Raw genomic sequence first — 21,199 nt, 5'->3', positions numbered from 1 at the left:
TTAAGTCGACAGGTACAAGCTAATCATCGGTGCCATATACAATACATTGAAAGTAATCATTCTCGAGTGCATCTATTTTAATTAATTTGCAAGGTTTGTGTTTGGGTTAGGGTTGATGAAAATAGGCAACTAAAGAGGGATTACTCAAGTGGTGTGTGTGTGTGTGTGTGTGATTTTTAATTGTGTAAGGGTTAATATTACAATTAATATTATTGTTATAGTTAGTTCTATTATTGCAACTAAGGTTAGTGGTAGGGTTATGGTAAAGGTTAGTGTTTCCATAGCAATTAGGTTCATCAATGTAAATAGTGTTTGTGTTATTACTATAGCTAGAATTTGGGTTAATACAATAAATAACTTTAGCATTAAACCTAGGGTCAATGGTACAATTATGGTTGTGATTAGGATGATTGGTTTAAACTTAGGAGTAGTGGGAGGGTTATGGTGAATGTTAGAGTTAGAGTATCAATTATGTTCAATCTTTTGATTAAGGTTTTGTTACCTGGTTAGTGTTATAGTATGGTTAAGTTGAGGGTTTCTATAAGAGTTAGGTTCAGTATTTTACCTAGGGTCAATAGTATGGTTATGATTAGAAAGGGTTAGGGTTTAACCTTAGGAATATTATTTTATGAACGATTTTAGTATTTAACTTTAGTGTTTGAGGTTTGGTTGCATCTAAGATTATTATTAGTGTTAGTGTTACTATTATAATTATGGTTGGTGATATTGTTACGATTAAGGTTATTATTAGGGTTAGTGCTCCTTTTATGGTTATTGTTATTGTCATGGTTAAGGTTAGTGTTAAGGTAAAATATAGGTTAAATTTTGTAACTACTTTGATAGTGTTAAAGTTATTATTATGATTATGGTTACAATTATTGTTGTACAATAATTAACTTTAGTATTTCACCTAGGGTCAATAGTAGTGTTATGATTACGATTAGGATGAATGGTTAAAACTTTGGAGTAGTATTATGTTAATGATTGTAACTTAGAGTTCGGGTTAGTAATATGGCTAGGGTTGCTATTAGAGTTTCAATAAGGTTTAGAATATGGGTTAAGGTTACTACGACAAATAGGGTGAGTAGTCAAATTAGATTTGGTGTTAGGGTGTATTATTTAGAGCTACAAATAGCAATATGTTAATGGTTAAGGGTAGAAAAATGGTCGTTGTTAGATTTAGAAATAGGGTTGGAGTTGCAAGTAAGCTTTTAAGGAGTGGAATAACATGTATGAATGCAAGTGACTTTTTTAAAAAAAATTTAAAAAATAAAAATATAGTTATCACAACAGATGATTTTAAATATTGATACACAATATGATAAGAATACAACATCCTTGTGTTATGATTATGTACATTACCATTTGTTGAGAACAAATACACAATATTCTCAAATTCACCATTACTTGCAATATCTAATCTTATGGGGTAAGATTAAGTGAGATGCAAACAAAAAAGAAGAGGAAGAGGAAAAAGAGGTCATGTCATTAAGTAATCTTAGTGAAGACATTTAGAATAAGATATTAGTTAATTTAGTATGATGAAATGCTAGTAAAATTATTTTAAGAAGCATGATGGATAAAAAATAATGAGGTGATCATTTTGTATTGAGAATTTGAAACTTGTTAATTATAGTAGAATAGTATGCATGAATATGTGTATTATTTTTAATTAATCAAAATATGGGTATCACAATATGATGTGATTTGATAATTGATAGACATTGAAGAAAAAATAAACAAAATTGTCAAAAATTATTTACTAACTTATTGATTAACAATCATTGACGAAGATTTGCATAAAATGTAGGAGAACAATCAATTACATTATTGTTTCATCTTGATTTTCAATTTTCAATTGTCCCATTGTTACTTCTTCCCTTCTTGTACCAAACCTTTGTCTATCAACTTAATTGCATCTTATTCTCTAGTTGTTCTCTTTGACTTTATGCCATTTGTTCTTATTGATATTCATGGCACTCTCTTCAATATTCTTATTTCCTCATTTGATTCAAAGTCCAATCTTGCTCTCACCATAGCTACTATTAAAGAATGAAATAGTAACAAATAGACTTCACACATATAGCCTAATATAGTCTAAAAACATAAGAATTTCATTACTATGTAAATTGAGTGTACATGCAAGTGAGCGAGCAAGCGATGATACCCAAAAACATGTGATCCCTCTTTTGGGTACAAGATCTCAAATCAAAAGGTAATAATGAACTCTTCAATTCCATTGTTTTGCTCTCCATTGTCCTTTTGTCCATTCTTGCCTTAGATGTAAGTTTAGCATGTGAATACGGTTTTAGAGAATGACTATTTGAGAAATCTATTTCAAAGAACTCTTCCCTACTAAGAGGTGAAACAAATCTATTAACAATGACATCCCTTTAATCACAATCCAATGCTTCAACATTAATATAAAAAATATTTAATATTAATTTATTCAAATGTTGAATAATATTGCAGCTTTGTCAAATTAAAACTAAATCTAACATTTAAACCAAACTATCAAAATATAGACAAAATCAAATTATTTAAATTGAAGAATTAAATCTAATATTCAAATCAATTTTCGTTAGCTTTGTAAGAAGATTTAAATTAGATTATTAAAATATAAACAAAATCTAATATTTAAATCTAATCAAGTATCTAAATCACTAATGAAAAATAACTTTAGTTGTAAAATTATTATAAACAATATTTAAGATCAATTAATTAAATATTGAAAAATATGACCATGTTGCCATTTATATAAAAATATTGGTAAATTAATGCTCAAATTTAATATATTGAAAAGTTAATTAATATGGTGGCATTATCTTCCATCTATTAAAGTTTATTTCAAACATTAGTAGTCCTATTTTATTAAAATAAAAAATTAAATTATTTAAGAACAATATGGTAATATTTAAATACTAAATCTAATATATTGAAATATTAGACCCTTACCTCAATGTGCGGTTGGTGTAGATCGATCCTTGTTGAGTTTCACGCCGAACCCTATTGTATGAATGCTCTAAGAGGAGATTTCTAGTTACCAGCATCGAGAGAATTGGGTAGCATGAACGACAGGACTCAAGGACGAAGCCGGGGTGCATGCCGGTGCCGTAAGTCTTTTCCAACTATAGAGAGAATCATGGGAAAGCTGCTATAGAATTGTAGGCAACACTTACTTGAGGAAGGAGCGTAGCTCCCTAACCAACACTTATATAGTTTATGTAATGTGCCGCTTCGCTTGAATGTGCCAGAATGGTTCTCCTCTCATAATGAAATGAAAGCAAAGATATAGCAACATTGTTATCCATATATGAAAATAATATTTTAAAATAAAAATATTAAAAGCTTAACACTATTTTTAAGTTAAGACTTTAAAAATAATATTTAAATAAAATAAATTTTTAAAAAAAATGTAATATCTTAAAATACTAGAAAATATAAAGACATTGTCATCCATAAAAATATATTATAAACTTAAACTAAGATATTATAAACTAAATGTTAAACTATAAAACTAAAATATTATAAAGTAAATAAGATTGCATCTATAAAAATATTATAAATTAAATCTAAAATAAATTCTAAACTAATATTATAAATTATATCTAAAACAAAAAAGATTAAATACAAAATATTAAAACATTATAAACTAAATCTAAATCTAATATGACAACATTACGTCAATATTAAACAAAGCTTTTGTGTGTTCTTCTCTCCCAAAAAAATGAGGGAAGAGTTCTTTTATAGTTCGAAAGCATCTCATCGTCTTTCCCAAGGAATGCTTCTTTCCACGCCTTGTCTCTACAAATTCTTGTTTGCGTGTTTCACACTGTAACTGCTCTTTGCATGCTTGTTACTACAAATTCCTCTCCAACTCTGAAAAAGTTTAGATTTTTTTAATTGTCGATTGGCATTTCCTCATGCACCTGCTTCCTCAAGGTTGTTGGGATTTCCCGAGCTTCGCCAGTGGCACTAGCTTGCCACTGTCCTGCTCTACGTGTGATCGAACACCTTAGGGGAGCATAAAATGCTATGCAACTGCTATGTAGCCAAGCAGAAGGCCACGAGTCAATCGATGGGATAACAGTTGGAGCGCACCGTCTCTCCAACCACCGCAGTTCGACTGCCCAGGTTTCCTATAAATTTGGCGCTTGAGGGGTTCGTATAAGGATCACTCGTATTCTATGAATTAAATAGGTATTCTTCCTCTACTGGTTGTTTTCCATTCTATTTATATGCTTACTGCTTCTCGATAACCTTTCTTAGATTATTTTGTTTTGCTTCCTACAACAACTAGGTATACGTAAAAGAGGCAGACAACAACGGCTTGGCGTTCTATTCATCCATTTTGGTAATTTTCTTGTCTTTGACATATACCCACTATAGGTTCTATTTATTTAAAGCAGTTTCAATTGTTGCCTTGTAAATTTGAGTTGAAAAAATGGACTCTTGGTTTGACATTTAAAATCTGAAGATTGACATTGAAATTTTTTGTGTTCAGAAAATTTGAAAATTCAGGTGTTATGTTTGACTCAAAAGATACCAATTTGTAATATTTTGTTATGTTTATTTAAGAATTGATTGGCTCTCAACAATTCAAAATAATGAAAATATGAGGGCTATGATTTATTTCTGACCATCGGTTGTAGATTCGTTACCCTGGAGCATTTATAGATGCCCTTGTAGGTAGCCTTCGTAATGCCTAGATTCCCAGTCATCCCCCACCATGTATGCCCAGACATGGAGAAAAATATTACATTTCTGATGTGATTCTCATGACAGCATGTAGACAGAATGCCGATGAAAGTGACATGACTGTTACTTCTTCATGAATCGCAATTATGTGCTCCAGAGCTACCAATTTAGCACATGTTATCTGGAAGAAATATTTTAAGATTCTATATGAATAATGTAAAAGGGATGCAAAATTCCCATTCACCGCTTGATCGAGTAAGAGCTAGTCTCAATTAGAAGAGATTACAAGAGATAATGGAAGTAAAGGCTAATGACGTCGAGCTCTTCAATCAATGCAAAAAAGTAGCTCAATATGTACATGCCATTGTAAATTTGATGTAGGGGATGTGAATTCACATGGAGCACGTTTACAAATAATAAGAATAACCCAACTAATGTCATCTTACACTCATTTTGTTCTCTCCATGATGGTTGCTTCTGGTTATTGATTGATAGTAAGATGTTATGACTGAAGGTGTAATCACTCATTTGTTTTTATTTCTTAGCATATGTCATTTTTAAATGTTGAAGACCTCCTTCTGTTTGAAAACTTCCAATTTTTTCGACAATAGGATAGGCTATACTCATCTAATATAAATTATATGCCACTGAAAATTACTCCTCAAATTCTAACCCTGACTTCATCTTTCTTCAGGCAAACTTATGCAATCAAATGGGGATTTTGCATTGTATTTGTAGGAGATGTAAAACTCCTCGAATGCATCCTTACATACAAAATATTGACCAATGAAAACATTCTGCCTCTACTCTGCCATCATAAAAAAACACAATAATGAATAATATTACATAAGATCAATTTGAACCGATGTCTTTATAACATTACGTTGTCAAAATACCTCTTGTTTTGATATGACCTTGTGAATACCTGCAAACTGATTCCCACTTCTTCTTTAGTGAAGTAGGCAATTCCTGGAAGTAATAAAAGAATGCACTCCAACCCAAGCGGTCAAACAAATCTAATTGCAGTGAGACTGATGTGGCATAGTCAAATTAAACTAGTAGCATTTTGTTGGTCATATCTCTATATGTGGATTATTTGATAGAAATAGGTGACTCAAATATTATTGGAACCTTGTGCTTTGAAAATTGATGAAAGTTGTGCGGGACTTGGGTCTTGATATCTATCAGAATCTTGAGAACTGATGAAAGTAGGGTCTTGAGAAAGATATCACAACCTTGCGAATTGACAAAAGTCGGCTCTTGGAAAAGATTACTCTCTACACAATTTATATAAATAGTCCCCTTTTAAAAGGGTTCTTATAATGATCCATTATAAGGACAAGTCACAAGTAGCTTGAAGCTGTAGTATATGAAGTCCAACTAACGTAGCTTCATCCATCATAGGCCAATGTTCCACAAATAAGAAAATTAAAATGCTATAAAAGTTAGAGTTATACACCACATTTATAAACTTCCAATTCAGATTTAGTTTTGTATTGTAACTATATATTATTCAAAGTACTATCTATCAATCACTGCAACCATTTATGATCTTATAACTTACTCTCTAAGAAATAATAAAAATACTACTCTAGATATTTTTTTTAAGTGTCTAGGACAACACAATATGGCAGGATGGAGTAAGTCTCCATTTCCGGCAAAATAGAGGAGATGTAAAACATCTCAATGTGTAGAAGATGATTCAAAAGATCAAATGGTGTCCCATTTGCCATCACTCAATCAAGTTAATCTTCAACAAATCAATAACTTAATGGAAGAAAATATTTTTTTCCTGAAAAAATGACAAGGAACAGAAAGAAGCAATTTCTGTTGCCTATAAACAATTGGAAATGACGATCTCACTCCTAAGAAATAATAAAAATCCTACTCTAGATATTTTTTGAGGTGTCTAGGACAACACAATATGGCAAGATGGAGTAAGTTTCCATTTCCGACAAAACAAAGGAGATGTAAAGCATCTCAATGTGTAGAAGACGATTGAAAAGATTAAATGCTGTCCCATTTGCCATCACTCAATTGAGTTAATCTTCAATAAATCAATAATTTAATGGAAGAAAATAATTTTTTTCCTGAAAAATGACAAGGAGCAGAAAGAGGCAATTTCTGTTGCCTATAAACAGTTGGCAATGAACTATTCATAAGGAGTGCTTCCAATTTTGATTTGCTTGCTTTTCTTACTAATAGATTGTTGTTCAAACTGTTCAAATTGTTTCATCATGGCGAGAAACTTTAAGCCCCAATTCCATTGAGTTCTTTATATGATAATTCATATATAGGGAGCACATGATATCTAATCTTGATTAAGAACACTAGAAAAAAAAAAATGCTTTGAAAGAATCTACTGGACTACAATTTTAAATTGATGTGCGTGATATTGCTAGAAATTAATCAAATTGTTATCTTCTCACATATCCTCCCTCAATTCTCTTTCAGTCCTTGTTTGGAAATATAATTTCAATATTATTTTGATACTTAATTACCATAAATTATTTTAGGATTTTTCTAAATTAAAAATACTATTCTTTAAAATTTACTTAGTCATGCTTAAGAAATCCATTCATGATAATTTTGTGATGTATAGATTCACAAGCATTCCTGATTGTTTTTTAGATTCTTATAACTCCAATTTTATCCACATTTATGTTGTCTACTGATCCATAACCAGTTACGATATTATATAGGATCATCAACACAAATCCCTATCTTTCAATTTAACTTTTTGACTTGTTTGCTGATTATTTGTTGTTCTCTATGCTTGCTCAAGAAAATGGTAAATAGTTGCTTTGGATATGACTATTGTAAATTCTGGGATGAATGTTTATGATTTTATCTACGAGATCAATAAAAACTATCATATCTTTGTCCGCACTTAGGTATTCTACGGTTAGCAGAAGGCCAAATTTTTGGCATCCGTGATTATCAATCATTTGGATCTTTGTTTATCATGTCATTGCTTTTGAGAGTATATGTTATGTAAGATATTAGTATTTTGCTTGCTTTTCCTCTTTGACTGTCCTATCTCCATCTTTGCTTGGAAGACATGCCTAACAACAATTCTAGCACTACCTTGGTTCAACATCGCTTTTTTCATTTATTAGTTACTAATCTTTAATTCTCCACAACATTGTTTTGATATTCCCTTATAACATCTTCTTGGGCAAATGTTTAACTCTTTTCTCTATTGAAAATCATTCTATCAAGACTCTTCCTCATTGATTTTGTCTTGTGTAGATAGTTATAAGCTCTTGTTCTTACGTCAAATGTTATCAAGGCCGCATCTTGATGCACTATGGCCCTCACTTCTGTATTGTCACTCAATGTCCATAAGATTTTGTCCGTCGTCTCACACTGGTATCCTCTTTTACCACTTTTATTGTTGACTGCTATTGTCAACAACTAGTTTTCTAGAGTATGTCTTGGGAGCATTTGATAGTAAAACATCTCAGTAATTATGCTTTCCTCAAACATTGAACTACATTCAGTTGTCAAAATTTGGTTTTCTAGAGTACGTCTTGGGAGCATTTGATAGTAAAACATCTCAGTAATTATGCTTTCCTCAAACATTGAACTACATTTAGTGGCCTAATCTACTTTTGTACGTGCAATGATCTAGCCGTGTAATCGCGTCAGAAGATCCAGATGATGTCATTACCATCTCCAACACCAGTCTAGAGAGCAACAACAAGGCACAAGCAAACAATAACAATGCAAAATTGGAGGTGGCCTCTACACCCGTACACGAATTTCCACAAAGCAACCACAAAATCGATGAAGTCTGCCACAACATTGTGTGATATTGTGAAGACATTGTTCGGGACAGGCGTTCAGGTTGAAGTGCATCGGTCGGTGAATATTTCATCCATGTCGGTGTGATTGTAGTGTAGGTGAAAACAAACCATTTCTGACAATTTTTTTTATATGATTTAATACCAGGCAATAGGAGATTTGTAAAAGATTGATTTGTTGTCTACAATTTATATGCAAAATTTTTTACAATACTTTAATTATTCATTCATTGGAGACTTGCTTATCATTGGCAATGCCATTATGGCATTGACTATCACAAAAAATGCCATTGTGTATTTTCAAGAAATTACTTTGATAATTTCATCCGGTTGATTTGACCACGTTGATGCCAGTGGATAAATGGGTGCTGTTGTTTACTCTATTGCTGTTGTAGATAGTAGAAAATTCCAATAGTAACAATCCAAGACAGTTGTTGGAATTTCCTCACCTTCACTGCTGGCATGAACCTGCCTCTCTAGTGACTAAGCAACCCAACTGTAGAGTAAGCTACTTCATAGCCACAAGGAAGGCCACGTGTCCACAAATTGTCCGCAAAAGTCTTCTATAAATTGGGAAAGTGTGGGGATGGCAACTACTTCTTACTCATACTCTCGGAGTGGCTTGCACTTTAGAACCAGTAGCCTTCGCAGGAGAAAATTCTGGGCTCTTCTCCTTGTCCATCTCCAACTCCTAGATCTTCAAGTCCCTGGAGTAATTCTCCATGTTTGAGATTCAATTCAGCTTTGTCAATATATTTTTGAAGCCCTATCAAGGACGCCATGGATTTTCACGCTGCCAAAGTAAGCATCTTTGTCACGATTCGAATCCACCTGCTGAGGTAGGCTGCGAATTCATGTTGCATTCTTGCAAATCCTTATGAAACGGAGTGCATTTTGGCTGTACAATATTTTAACTGATCTCGTCTGTTAGTTGCTCTATGATTAATATAATGCCTAGATATGCTTCTTAGATGTGTGTTGTTTGGGCCACCACCAAAGCCTGATAATATAGTTGAATGTGCAATGAAAATTTTCTAGTATGGTCCACACACTGATCATTTGCCTATTTGCTTATCTATCTGTGGCAACTTACCATAAACATTAACTTAGAAAGAATAATATATAATCCATAGAAACATCTAGGTTTCCCAATAGTCAGGCAGATTAATAATTTTGGGTAACAATCTCCAACATGTTCTTTTCAAATATTGGGATTTCTGAATGATTGAGGTTGTGTCCAGAGCCTAGACTTTCAAAGTCCACCAGTTTTATGAAATTCAATCGTATAGTTTTGAGTTAGAATACAGGTATTTATTGTTTGGATTAAATAGATTTTCATTTTCATGAATGACTTATGGACATTAAAGAGCTTGAGAATTCTTTAAACAATTAACTCCAAACTAGGTACCAACAAGAAAAAGCAAGAATTGAAGCTTGGGTAAAACTCTAGAGTGCCAAAGTCGGATCTGAATCAAGCAAACTCAAGGTAAAATTGTGCATTCTTTTTTCAATTTATTTATATTACTCAAACTTTGAGCATTAGTATTCCATGGTTGGCATAGTTTTAAGCATATGTGCCCACTTCCATGAACATAACAATGACTACCTATTCCACTGTGCATTGATGACATAATAGATGGAATAAGGAATAAAAGCATCATACTCTGTTTTAGATTAAGTTAAAATCAGGTTTTGAAGGGGCCCTGAAACCCTTTACATCAAATAGAAAGATAGACCATTAAGCACAACTAGGTTAAAAAAGGACCTGAAACTAGCAAAACAACTAAATTAGGTTATATAGGGACCTAAGACCAATAGATGTGACCAGAAGAATCAACCAAAACAAATATCGGAACCTGGAAAGTCAACAGACTAGAACAACAACCTAAAAAACCTCCCATACTAGTATCCAACGAACCAGTAAAGCAACCAGTTCACCCACACAAAAAACCAGTCATCATAAGGAAATAGAAGATTTTCCTTTTGATATGAATTTTCCCTTACCCGACCAAAGGACCCTATCTAAAGGGGGGGCAGAAGCATTAGACTTCTTTCGTTTAACCGCAATCCAACCGTCCTCAAACTTCGCAGCCTCAGCAACCCAAGCCTCAAAAGACAAAGACTCGAGGAACCCAGGGGATGCAGAAGCCGCAACAACCTCCGTGAGAGAATCAGATGACGTCTGACCCCTAGGAGGGACATCCGAACCAGGGGTAGAGACCAAAGCCACCTCCACCACCGGCTTGGAATGAATGCAATCCTTAGCCACAGAATCCTTAGAAGCATCCAAGGAATGATCCACCAGAGCATCCACCATAACCATTGGCTCGAAGCTAGCCTCGGCTTTAGAATCCTCAGGAGCAACTGAGGAATGTTTCACCGTATAGTGCTCAGAGGAGGCCTTTGACCACCAAGAAGGTGGTCGCCTAGATTTGGATTTCCCAGCATCACAACAAGCAACAATATGACCCGTCAACTGGCATTTTCGGCAACGAAAAGGGATACCCTCATAATCCAACAATTGTGTCCAAGAACCCCTCGGGGAATCCAAGCAAATCACCTCAGGAAGGCCCTTAGAGACATCCAAGTCTACAAGAAAGCGAGCACAGGTCGAATGGAGAATACCCGAAGTGTCAGCATCCACATATAAGAAATCCCCAATAGCATTCCCAATAGTTTCAAAAACCAAATCTTGCTAAAGATGTAATGGAAGATTAGGGAGGCGGACCCATATAGGGAACTTATTAAAGAATTCCGAGAGAGGATCGAAATCCATGTGCCATGGTTTGGCCATGAGTGGAAACCTGCCCTGCCAAGAAAAATTATTGTGACACAAAATAATCTTTCTGTCATTGGTACTTTGAAACTTAACTATAAAAAAAACTTTAGCACACGGGAAGATGTGGGCTTTATTATCTATAAGTGGCATCCAGTTCTTGGAGATCTAGCCATGTAGATCAGCAAGAGAGGGCCAATAGCCGCGGAAGCGAAAAATGGCAGCAAGAGAAGAAAGGTCTTCTACCATATGGAAAATGTCTTCAACTGATTCTGGATCTAAAGAAACCCTAATAGGCTTTAAAGCACTTATAGGCGAAATGTGAGAGGGACCAAATGAAATGGAAGCACCATGTAAACTGGCTTCAAAAGCAGCCACGTCTGCAAAAGACCTACATCCAGAACCAAGAGACCCTGGACAAGGAGTAGGAGACACAGAGGCCGAATGAGGGGCAGACGAAGCCTTACCCCCACTCGCAAAAGAATCCAAATGTATTAGATTTCTCTATATAGAGATTCGTAGTAACATCCATTTTTCACTTGAACAAGAGCTCATTCACAACCATCTACAAATGGGTACTACACCATTTTAAACCCTAATCCTCTACAAGTCATAATTTGTGGTGTGTGGCAGGTGAAAATGGAAAAGATAAGATCAAGTTTAGAAGATAAATTATTGAAGAAAATGTTGATAGCCCACAAAACAGTAGAAGAATGGAGATCAACAGTAAAAGCGCAACATGCAGAGCAACTCCTAAGAGAATGAAGAGGGAAGGAACATTTTCCTTGCATACTCTTCCCGCCTGCAATGGTTACTTCTCATCTTGTCGATCCTGACAATACTAAAAATAATTGAATTCCACAATCATGCAACCCTTTTTTCTCTTCATCAACAATTTAAATTGTAAAGTTGTTTTTTATGTGTAGTGCAGAAAGCAGTAAAACTTGGATATTTAATGTTGTAAAGTTGCAATTAGCATATGATTATTTCATTTAAGGGAGGTTGCCTTATTCATTTAACCTCTCCTAATCCATTTGAATTTGCTGGGTTTGAGTAACGCAGATACCCTGACAATAACCCAAAAATAGGGGACTTAAATAATCGAGACTTTATTTTAGATCTTAGAGTTTTGAAACTCTAAGGATTCAAAGGATTAATTCATAGCAGTTTGGATTCTTCAATTTCTAGCTCAACACCATAGTTTATCAACTTAAGATGTATTTAATAGAATTTGTAGCCTATAGATTAATTTCCAGCCTTAGTATGTTTACTATTGATGAAATACAAAGACTGTGCTTGTATAGCCTTTCTTCTTCAGTTAATCAGAGTGTGTTTCGTGCTGATTTCTTTTATGTGTAGTACAATTTATTCATGTCAATCTCTTTATCTTCTACCTATCCTAAGAAGGAATGGATCATGCAACTCTTTAACTCTTCCGTTTTTATCTAACATAGGAGATGAATTGTATCATTTATAGCCTGCTTCTCAGAAGGATAGGACCCCAAGGGTAGTTGTGCTCTCATCAATCTCTTATAGGAACTATTTATGTCTAAAATAGAGAGACATTCTTAGGTCTCTTTTTTGGACTCCCTTCAGAAATAGCCTCCCTATATCATGCCTTTACAGAGAGCCATGCAACCTTTAGAAAGCTTCTACCTTTATTTAGACCCCTCTACATGCTTTCCATGGCTAAGATCAGTACATTACATTTTATTAACCACTTACTTCATAGATTATTTTCTCTTCATCAAGAACGAAAGGTATGTGGTACATCATGTTTGTCATATAAGGGTTGAAGTCTCTGACCAAGAATGCTCAGAGTACTATGAATATTATCTATTGAATTCCTAAAAGTGCCATAAAAGATTTGTATTGGAAAATTCCCTCCCATAAGGGTTGAAGTCTCTGACCAAGAAGGCTCAGAGTACTATAATATTATCTATTGAATTCCTAAAAGTGTCATTAAATATTTGATGGAAAATCCCCCCCCATTTCTTAGTTTGTTCATGAAACATTCTTTTCCCTTTCCTCCCATCGAAATATGATGTGTTGGCTTCTAAAATCTCGAAGGTCATTCTACAGGGCACAAAAGGTCCCATTCGTATGAAACTTCCCAACTGCCCTTATTAGGCCTAATCCTCTTAGGAATGAACACGCTTCATGTTCAATTTAAATATGGTCCCACTCCTATGAAACTTCCCAACTACCCTTATTGAGGCCTAATCCTCTTAGGAATCAACAAGCTTCATAATATTTAAAGATGAAAGTGTTTGGTTGTTTAGAGATTCCAAGGTTCAAAATTCTTACCAATTCAAAATTCTTACCAATTATTTCATACTTGTTGTTTTCATTTTAATTGTATTTATTGTCATTGTTTCCTAGTCTACATATACTTGTGATAGATATGTCAGACCCTATCTTTCAAGTGAGTGAGCATTTTTGGTTTAATTATTATTTTAGTGTGGTTGCTACAACAATAATTTGAGGGCTATAGTTTTTGTACTTTCCATGAATTCATCATTTTCTTGCTTAAAATGTAGTTTGTAGTTGTATGCCTAAAATGTGGGCACACTTCTAACAGTCATTATATCCAAGATTACTCAAGAATGAGGTCTTGAATGGCGGCTCATAGCTCTCTATTCATGGAGTGCAAGGGTTTGTAATGGAGGCCCTCAGTTTGACCTAGTTTGTGCCCATGCAAGTACACCATGAAACAAGAGATTCAATGATAAAAAATATGCATGCAAATGAAAATCCAAACTAATCTAAATGATAACAATGCACAAACAATGCAAGAAAGGAAATCTAATAACAATGCAATACTAATCTATGAAAATAAATATGACTAAGATAATATGCAAATGCAATGATGAAACCTCATGATGGAAGCCATGGATGCATGAGAGAATAAGACAAGAAGATAGAAGTTCTCCACAAAAAGCTTTGATGCTCAAACTCCTTCAAAAATTGCTCTCCAAACCTGTAGCACAACAATAGTGTAATTGTGGATGAATTGTGGATGATTGTGGATAAATTGTGAATGAACTGTGGATGCTTTGTGGTTGAATTGCGGATGATTTGTGGATGAATTGTGAATAAATTGTGGATATATTGTGGATGAATTACGGATGTCCAAAATGAGGAGAGGGCTCTCCCTTATAAAGAAAAATATGGAGGTGAGAGGCTTCCCACAACCAATATGGGATAATAGAGTTTGATCCATGTGAGACAAAATTCCACCAACGAGAAAAGAAGAGTGGTTGAGAAGAAAGTGGAAAGAGGATAAAGATAAGTCCCACTTACAGATATGTGCATTTAAGTGTAGAGAAAATAAATAAAATATTTATTTTATTTATTTCTTTTTTCTAGTGGGTTTAATTTATTTAATTAAAAGGGAGCAAGTTCTTTTAATTAAATAAGAAATATTTAATTAAATTAAAAGAGGAGTTTTTCTCTTAATTAATTAAATGTGGATCAATTATTTAATTAAAAGAGAGGTTTTCTTTTAATTAAATGAAGATTTATTTTATTTAATTAAAAGGGAGATTTTTTTTTAATTAAATAAGACTTAGGATAAAATGATCAACATTAGAAATGAAATAATCGAATTTGATCAATGAAATTGATTTAATAAAATATTGCAAACCATTGATTCAAGAAATTTGATAATTTGATAAATTGAATTAATGGGGGCCCATAGTCTAGCCGACCTTTTTGGGGTGCATACAGTAGTAACCAATAAATTAAGGTCCTAACAAAACAAGTGGAAGGGTTTATACAATTCACATCATTACAAATTTTAAAGAATTGGAAACTGACAAGAAAAAGAATGAACATAGCCTGTTCTAGTTGATTCAGAACATTTCACCTCTTGACGACTTCCTTAGTAGAAATAATTTCCGCATCACCTAGAAACTGGAAGGCAAATAAAGATCAAGTCAAAGGGACAAATAGAGAAAATGAATATAATTATGTACATAAAAAAGAACATACATACCTTTTCGACAACATGTGTCTTGTCTATGTCCATTTTCAAAGGACCGTCCCAATAGGGTAGCCTAGGAGCAAGAGTAGGTATTGCCATGAAGGATGTCGGTGCTGCTGCAGTTACCTGAGGCGGGGGCATAATATTCACACTTCGTCCTCCACGAAGATAATGCCCCATTTGGGGTGTCATTAGCAACAATCTGCTCGCTCTTACCTTTTGAATTGAAGGATTTTGTCTCTACTTTATTTTCTTACCTTCAGATTAAATCATACCCAAAAATGCAATGAATGGGCTGCTCACAAATAAATTGTTGTAACAAAAAAATGGGTTTATAACACTGCATTCTAAATGTAACAAGCTTAAGAAAACTATCATTGCAATCAAACAATATTCGAGCCACAAATTCTTCATGTATTGTTACTTGCAATATGATGAAGAGCATAATTGTTTAAATGCGAGAATTGAAGAGGGTTTAAACCCTTGACAATATACGCTTAATCCCTCAAACACAATTTTATGGCAATAACCTTGGTCTATCAAAAGAGACACAATTATTTAGTATCTACAAATATATATACAAGTTCCAACACAAAGAGGGATTGAACAATTTCAAGTTATTTGGATTTTGAATTTATAGACCTAGTTGCCTACTCATATGCTTCAAATGAACCCTGAAATGCTCTCCATATGGAGGGAAAACATTGATTGCCGAGCAGTGACATCACAAGACCAAGTACTCAAGTATATAGCAAAATATGCAACAAAAATAGAAAAAACATCAAAGACATGCAAAGAAATGCTAACCAGAATACCCACCAACAATCAATCAGATGAAGCGGCCATCAAAGCATATTGGAAATTTATGATGGAATGTGTAGTGGAACGAGATATTAGTGCTCAAAAAACTTGCCATATGCTACAAAAAATTGCCCTTGGTCATGTGCAACAGGACATTTATCAGCCTAAATGTAGGTAGAAAGATACTAACTGGTTCATGCGAGAAGCAAATATTACACTCATACAAAGCAATTACTTATAAATGTATATGAACTGACCTCAACGAATGGAAGCAATAACATTAATCGAATCAACCATGACATTCTCATATGCAGCACGACAACGTGGGGACAAATGACATGCAAGAAAAGATACATCTATCATTAATGTATACACCAAATTTTGCAACATTCTAGATAGAGACTCTGCACATTTCAAAACGTTTTGTTGGAGTGAGCTGCTACTGTATAAGCACTTTCGCAACATTGAAAAAGATATTGGACCTACAATAGATGGAATTATTGCAAATTGGTATCGACTAAATTCAAATGGCTACACCATTTGGCATGTAGCTTGCAACATAGAAGCCACCTCTGCAATAGATGACCAAGATGATAGCGAGAATGAGATAACATCATTAGACAACATAGAGATGTAAGAATGGGAACTACTGTCACCTATGGGCCATACAAATTATAATGATCTTGATGATATTCAAATGCTCAGAAGACACGACTTTGATAAGAATTACAACTGGGCAAAACATATTGTACCACATAATTTACATGACTCTGCATCAAACTTTGTTCTTACAAACACATATTGTGAATCTATAACTGTGCCAATGCAACACAATGCACCCAATTATACATTATCACTTAGTGACCAAGAGAAGGCCCTCAACATTATTACAAAGCACAACAAAGGCCACTCGCTCTACCCACTACGAATGGTAATCCAAGGTACAACTAGAACTAGAAAATCACACCTAATTAAATGCATTCGCCATTCACTAAATGATAGCATTTAGACAAAATGCCCCCAAATCCTGATACTTGCGCCAATAGGAATCGCTGCATTTAACATAAATGCAACAACAACATGTTCAACACTCAAAATTTCGATCAGAGACATGCACCCACTTAATGGACAAGCACTAACAACATTTCAAGAAAGCATGAAGTATATCAAATACATCCTTACTGATGAGATGGGCGTCATAGGCCCTAAGCTACTTTTAAAGATTGATACAAGGCTACGTGAAGCATTTCCCACTGAACAATCCACTCACTTTGGAGGGAGATCCATCATCCTAATTGGAGACTTGCACAACTACCTCTAGTATTAGAAAAACCTCTATATGCAACACACTCACATGCTTTTGCAATTTGGAGAGAATTCACAACAATTGTGAAATTACACACCATATTTCGGCAACAAGGTGAAGCACCAATAGAATTGCACTTCAAACAAGCACTGAGGAATATACGTAATGCTGAACCCACCCAACAAGACTGGGATCTACTAATGACATGATGTAAACATCACCTACTGCCCAAAGAAAGCAAAGAATTAAAAAATTCAAACCACATTTTTGCCACAAATGATAGCTCAATTGCACACAATAGAATAATGTTAAAGCAACTCAACCAACCAATTGCCATGAGCACTGCAATCAATATCCACAATAATGAAAAAGATCGCTTCGATGAAGACCAACTTGCGAAAAATGTGCTCTTGTGTAAGGGTCAACATGTAATGCGCACAATCAACATATGGACACAAGCAAGCCTCGTTAATGGAGTGCTTGGAAACATTATTGAAGTTGTATACAATCCTGACTCCAAATCGTCGAACATTCCTATGTACATTATAGCAAGGGCTGACAACTATACTGGTCTGGTGTGGGATCCACAAGATCCAAAATGTGTTTTGATAACACCAATTATGCTAGGCAACCAAAGGCAAATACCAATCACTATGGTGTGGGCTATCACAATTCATAAATCACAAGGCCTCACACTCCACAAAGTGACAACTAATATTGGAAAAATAAAACATCAGGGTCTAACATTCACAACCATGTCACGAATCGAGTCAATAAAAGGACTCTGAATTGACCCATCTTTCTCTTTTGACAAATAAAAAAAGATGCATAGTAACCCATTTACAAATATTAGAAAGAATGAAGAGAACCGCCTCCAACAACTTTGCTGCACAAGTCATTGCAACGCATCTTCATAGTGCATTGTCAAGCCAAGCAAAGAGCAGTAAATTAGACAGGGATTGCACACGAATCCTCCTTTTTCTGAAACTATGAAATGCATATTACTATTCACTCCATATATTCATGTTTGCAAGTGTAGGTAGCTTTGTACATACACACAAATTGCATCTCAAATTTTAATATGTCTGCAAGTGTTTCTCAAATTTTGATCTTGCCAATTTCCATCACTCGCTATAACTTAATGGTAATCTTGCTTATCCTACTGTGTGTTCAACTGCATTACTATTAGCTACTGTTCATTCATGATTAATTTATTGCCATTTCAACTTACTGTTTCTCATTATTGTATTCCAACCCCATTTAATACATTTTTAGATCATATTGTAAGTATGCTTGCAAATGTAACTTGGTCTGTTTCTCAACAGTTCTTGGCTCACCAAGGTGATATTTTTGCAATAGCTTTTTAATGATTGTCAATTAGTTTCTACTGTCCCATAATTGGTGAGGCTGATTAATTCTATGTCACTATTTTTAATTCTGTAGAAGTTGATGGTTGTTGAACTACATTAAAGAAATCATAAGTATCTACCACTTAAAAGGCTCATTGGTGGTTTTGGATGAACAACAATAGAGTAAACACAATAGATAGAGATGTAAATCTAATTTCCAAAATAAGAAAATAACATTGGATGATTGTTGTTTGAACTGCATCAAAGAAATTGTAAGTATCTACGACTTAAAAAGGCTCATTGGTGGTTTTGGATGAACAACAATAGAGTAAACACAACAGACGAAGATGTAACTCTAATTTCCAAAATAAGAAAATAACATTGGATGCTATACTTTCAAGTTACTTGAAATGACTCTGGACTAGTTTGTATCGTGAAATATTTTCTTATTCTTTTCTTTTTCTCATATTTTGTGCCTGCTTTCTCAATGCTCAAGACCATGTTTTGTGAATTATCTCTGAGGATGAATTACAAGATATGCTGCAAAAATGGCTTTGTTGAGAAGGCTTGAATTTTTTTCAAGCAATCAAAATTTTATATTGAATCTCTTTTGTATCAAACTCTTGCTTGGTCTTAATACACCTCCTACATTGACAAATCCGTTTTGTTATTGTTGAATCTATTGTTTTGTTACTGCTAATCTATAATGTAGAAATATTACTACAGTTGCTTGGTCGATATATGCAAACTGCAATTAGATTTGTTGATTACAAAACATCTGAACAAAAAGATCAAAATATATTATAACAACAGTGTTCAATGAAGCTTGAATCTTATCTATATTGAAATCATGACTTATGAAATATAAATTGTGGAGAACCTGTAGCTAATCATATAATAAGTTCAAATAATGCTCTGTTTTGACCTCCACTACACATTTCAACAACAATGCCTATTGGCTGTAATCTTGGAACCTGACAGGGTACAAGTGCTAGTTTTTAAATTAATTTCCTTCAAGTGCCCTTAAAGTTTGTTTTAGAAGAAAAATAAAATGTTACAAACATTTTAATTTTAAAAAATAAAATATCAAATGGGGGTTGAGGCCATCCCCCATGCTATACAACTGTGATATGGTAGTAGTTGTTGTCACTTAGGTTTGCACCCTTCTCCAGAGCCTATGCGTGAGGACAACCTAGTGAAACATGGAAACAACCTCCAAGCTGTGGGACTTGAACTGTGAGGTTGAGTCTCCAGAGAAGGCCGACTTCCTCTTATTATCAGGATGCACCTAACTACTCTTGGAGAGGAAACGAGAGAAGGAGAGCATGAAAGCAAATCTACCTAACCTAATCTAAAGAGGCGATGCACCAAAATAGAGTGTTCAGACCAATCTCTGCCCATATATGCACTATTGAACCAAAATGAAACTAAGGATATACACATTCAGACTTGCTTCAATCAAATAACCACATGCAGATCAGAAAAACAGAATGAATGACACAAGGAAAGAGAAGGTTCACTTATATATCATTCACAAGCCAGCAGAGATACAGTCATGCAGATTACAGACTTTCACAAAACAATGGCGAAGGCAAAGAGTTCTTGCACTTTCATACCAATGGCTGAAGGAGATAAAATAGAGAAGCATACAATTTAGAGGCAAAGGGGAATTTACACTGGAATTGCAGAACAACAACAGAGAAAAGTCAGAGAAAGGTCGACCTTTTCAAAATCTACAAAATTTGCCTTTATAGTGCAGGCATAACTGAGATTTTCCCTCCAACTGTAATTACTCCCCAACCACCTGCCATTAAGTCTTGCAGAGAACAATCATGGGGATCTGAAGAAATATGATTTTTTTTGTGTCAAATAATGCCTTGAGAAGACAGAAATGGTGCCATAACTGTTCTCTGACCAAGTAGATAGGTTGGGTCGGGAGGGGGGTAGAGTGTTCCTTTATGTTTCCCATTCACTTCTAGTAGCTGGAATCGATCATGAAGATCAAATTTGTGTAAAACTCTTAATTTCTCCTATTTTTAGACTAGGAGTCAACACAATCAGCAAGTCAAACGAGACTCGTAAGCAGGAGGAGCCACATGGGCCAATGAACCTCCTTTCTTTCTGCCACCTCACAAGGTCTTCCCGAGTTGACCATGCTTTTTAACTAATCGGGCCATCTTTTCTCTAAAAAATCCTGACTGTGACGTTATACTAACTGCTAGCTGCTAATTATTACTGCCTACATTGGACCCATTGGGACACGTGTCACCTAGGTGCTATGTCGCTATGTGTATCCTCCGAGTAGCTTTCCATGGCGACATAGCGCTAACCGTCGATTTTGGTAGATCCGACGATCATGAAGACTCGCCATTTCCTGCGCTTGCCTTTAAACTTTTGGGCCCACAAAACAACTCAGTACACCTGGCACAACCTAGCACAACTTGGCGTCTAACTCAGCCCGAACTGGTACCATCCTTG

The 21,199-nt window shown here is 34.6% G+C and overlaps 1 protein-coding gene across 3 annotated transcripts in view; it reads left to right on the top strand.

Moving 5' to 3' along the window:
• Window positions 1-21,199, top strand: part of LOC149567022 (guanosine deaminase-like) — a 103,966-nt gene that overhangs the window by 35,386 nt on the left and 47,381 nt on the right. For 2 of the 3 annotated variants that reach the window (XM_089820233.1, XM_089820234.1), the window contains exons 1-2: window positions 3,766-4,200; window positions 4,301-4,354. The exons of the other annotated variant lie outside the window; for it this stretch is intronic. The gene's annotated coding sequence lies outside the window, so the exon portion shown is untranslated. Of the gene's footprint in view, window positions 1-3,765; window positions 4,201-4,300; window positions 4,355-21,199 lie in introns of those variants that run through there. 3 annotated transcript variants of the gene reach the window in all.

This window comes from Cupressus sempervirens, chromosome 3 (assembly GCF_028749045.1).
Source record: "Cupressus sempervirens isolate cs-2001-9-10 chromosome 3, ASM2874904v1, whole genome shotgun sequence".
NCBI classification, from domain to species: domain Eukaryota; kingdom Viridiplantae; phylum Streptophyta; class Pinopsida; order Cupressales; family Cupressaceae; genus Cupressus; species Cupressus sempervirens.
Note: the sequence above shows the minus strand (reverse complement) of the source record. Positions and strands in the feature narration are given on the sequence as shown.